Source organism: Bison bison, unplaced genomic scaffold (genome assembly GCF_000754665.1).
Source record: "Bison bison bison isolate TAMUID 2011002044 unplaced genomic scaffold, Bison_UMD1.0 scf7180017864208, whole genome shotgun sequence".
Classification (NCBI taxonomy): Eukaryota; Metazoa; Chordata; class Mammalia; order Artiodactyla; family Bovidae; genus Bison; species Bison bison.
The window spans coordinates 159,834-162,700 of record NW_011494780.1 but is presented as its reverse complement, the minus strand read 5'-3'; the positions used below and the strand labels follow the sequence as shown (position 1 = coordinate 162,700).

Below are 2,867 nucleotides of genomic sequence, written 5' to 3'. Positions count from 1 at the left end.
GCCTCCAGCCCCGCCACTGCTGAGGGCGGGGTCCCAGCACTTGTTGTGGGGGTGGGCAGCACTGAGCTCTGAGGGTTTCTGCCTCAGCTTTCCCGTCAAGTCACCAGGCTAAATGCTAATTTAGTAAACTCTCACCCTCGTCTCATTTCAAAGTGCAGCTCCAAACACACATCTCCCCGGCAGACCTGGGATTTAACAGAGAGCGGAGAAGGCAATGGCACCCCACTCCAGTACTCTTGCCTGGAAAATCCCATGGACGGGGAAGCCTGGTGGGCTGCAGTCCAAGGGGTCGAGAAGAGTTGGACACGACTGAGTGACTTCACTTTCACTTTTCACTTTCATGCATTGGAGAAGGAAATGGCAACCCACTCCAGCGTTTTTGCCTGGAGAATCCCAGGGACGGGGGAGCCTGGTGGGCTGCCATCTATGGGGTCGCACAGAGTCGGACACGACTGAAGCGACTTAGCAGCAGCAGCAGCAGCAGGCCCAGCATGTTCCAAGTGTCAGGAGTTTGAGTGGTTTCCAGAAGCCCTGTCTCTGTTCTTCTCTCTTGCCCATGCCCACCCCAGACCTGTAGCCAGACACCCAGATGTTCTCTGGGAGGCTCTCAGAACTGAGCTGAGGTATCCAGGTTTCCCCACAGAGGGAGAGAACAGGATAAAGCAGGACAAGAGGACTTGCTTGAGAACCCCTGGTTTGGAGCACCCTTCCATGTCCTTTACGCCACGGCTGTTACCACCAGCACAGGGCTTATTCCACACACATTCCAGGGCCTAGAGTGTGTAGGCAGTAAATATCCTGCCCCATCTTCCCAAGTCTGCAGACCAGGGGAAGTTTCTGATAAACTAAAGCCCAAATATAGCCACCCCTCCTCCCCTGCTTTCCTGGGACCCCCTGCTTTCCCCATCTATTCCAGCCATCCCCTGCCCACCCTTCTCGTTCTCTGAGACCCTCTCCCTCCTCCCAGAAACATATCTTTGCCCACAGTGGGTCAGAGACCCCAGGCCAAACTATGGGACCCAGAGAGCTGAGAGCTCAGCATTGTTGAGAAAGCTCGAGAGACCTCTCTGTTTCTGGAAGGGGGGAAATAGTTGGCAAATCAATTTATTCAAGAGGGGGTTGGCAGGACCTAAACTCTGTCAAGATATTAGAAGCAGTTCCTATGAGTTCAAGAGTTGGGAGAATGAGGAAAGCCCAGAGTTGGAGGAGATTTTCAAATATATAAACATATTTTTTTAATTCCATCATGATTTTGTTAAGAATTTTTCTGAGCATCTCTTTTTTGGGGGGGAGAAAAATTCCAGGATTCCATAGGTGGCAGAAGCCACCTCTGGAGAGAGTTAAGACTCAACATGGCCATGAAGGAAGGGTGTCCACTGAGGCCAGTGCTGGGCCCAGCCCCTGCCTCCAGCTCACCCCACCTGGCCTTGAAAGCATTCTAAATCTTTTGCTAAAGGGTGGTTAAGGGTGCAGCGGCCCTGGCATCCCCAGGTGTGCAGAACCGCAGGCCATATCCCAGGCTTAGTGAGTCAAGACTGAATGTTAATGTTACCCCATCGTGGGCGGTGGGCGTGAGCATTAGAATTGCAACTGAGCAGCCCAGAGCCCGGGGTGGCCCCCTCCGCTACCCCAGGCCCTGGCCCAGCCCAGCCTTGCGCTGCCCCAGCACTCACCTGGCAGCTTCGAGCCAAAGCACCCGCAGCAGAGGAAAGAGGCAGACAGAAAAGTCCTCAGGCCGGAGCCTGCAGGGTCCTCGCTCTCCCCCAGGCCCTGCCTCCCTCCACCACCCACTCCTTCCCCCACCCCTTGTCATTCCTGGCAGCCTTATGCAGGGTCAAAGAAATGCAGCCAGAGGGGCAGGCAGCCCAGCTGCTAAAGAATGGACTCCGGAGAACAACCCTCTGTTGTCGAGGGTCAGGGGTACATCATCTACATGAACTGAAATGGGGAGATCATCCGAAAGGAGGCAGAGGCTTTGGCGTCTTTTCAGTGCGGGGCTGGCAGGCAACAGCAGAGAGCATTCCCTACAGTTGTCTTGGCTGGGAGAAATAACGCGGGCCTCCCCCATAGCCCGATGGGCGTCTGCCTGCTCCTCGTCCTCTCAGCAGCTCAGGGAGCCCAAACCCTGGGAGAATTCCAACACTTGAGTTCCAGATACCGCCCCTGTGCAGATGCGGGGCATCATGCCACTATTTTCTAGCATTTAATATTTTTACGGAGAACTTCAAGTCCAGCTTGGTAATCTTCACCTTTTAAGCCATTTGATCTTTTTACAGTTTGCCAGATGAATTTTTTTCTTTTTTTTGGGGGGGTGGGTGGGCGGTGCCCACACTGCATGGTTTTCGGGATCTCAGTTCCCCGACCAGGGATTGAACCCTCTGCAGTGAGAGCATGGCGCCCTAACCACTGGACGGCCAGAGAATTCTCAAATGAATGTTTTACCTTGGAAGCCTGTTCACTCCTCCAGGGGATACTATTCAGCAGGACTTCAGAAACCTCTCACTGGCTCTCTTCTGTTCACATCTGGTCCACAGGAAATACTGATGCATCTCTAGGCCAAAAAACTCTGGGCACGTAGGCCGTATCCAGCGCAACCACACCGCCTTCTGTTCATCTGCTGGATATCCTATCTCTTGACTCTCTGATTTATCAGTCCAGGGCCCACCCATTGGACTCTTTCTGGGCATGAGATGCAGGCAGAAGGCAGCATCCTCTTCCAGACCTTTCCATTGGGAAGAACTAAAAGCACATCTCTTTCCCAAGTAGCTTCCCTCCAGGGTCTTCCCTGGTGACCCAGTGGTTATGACTCCGTGCTTCTACTGCAGGGGGTGCAGGTTCAATCCCTGGCTGGGGAACTACTAAGATCC

The 2,867-nt window shown here is 53.7% G+C and overlaps 1 protein-coding gene across 1 annotated transcript in view; it reads right to left on the bottom strand.

Moving 5' to 3' along the window:
* GJC3 (gap junction protein, gamma 3, 30.2kDa) overlaps nucleotides 1-1,761 on the bottom strand; it is a 6,905-nt gene extending 5,144 nt beyond the window's left edge. Inside the window, exon 1 of the mRNA XM_010844784.1 lies at nucleotides 1,674-1,761. The gene's annotated coding sequence lies outside the window, so the exon portion shown is untranslated. The remainder of the gene's footprint in view (nucleotides 1-1,673) is intronic.
* Nucleotides 1,762-2,867: the final 1,106 nt, after the last annotated feature.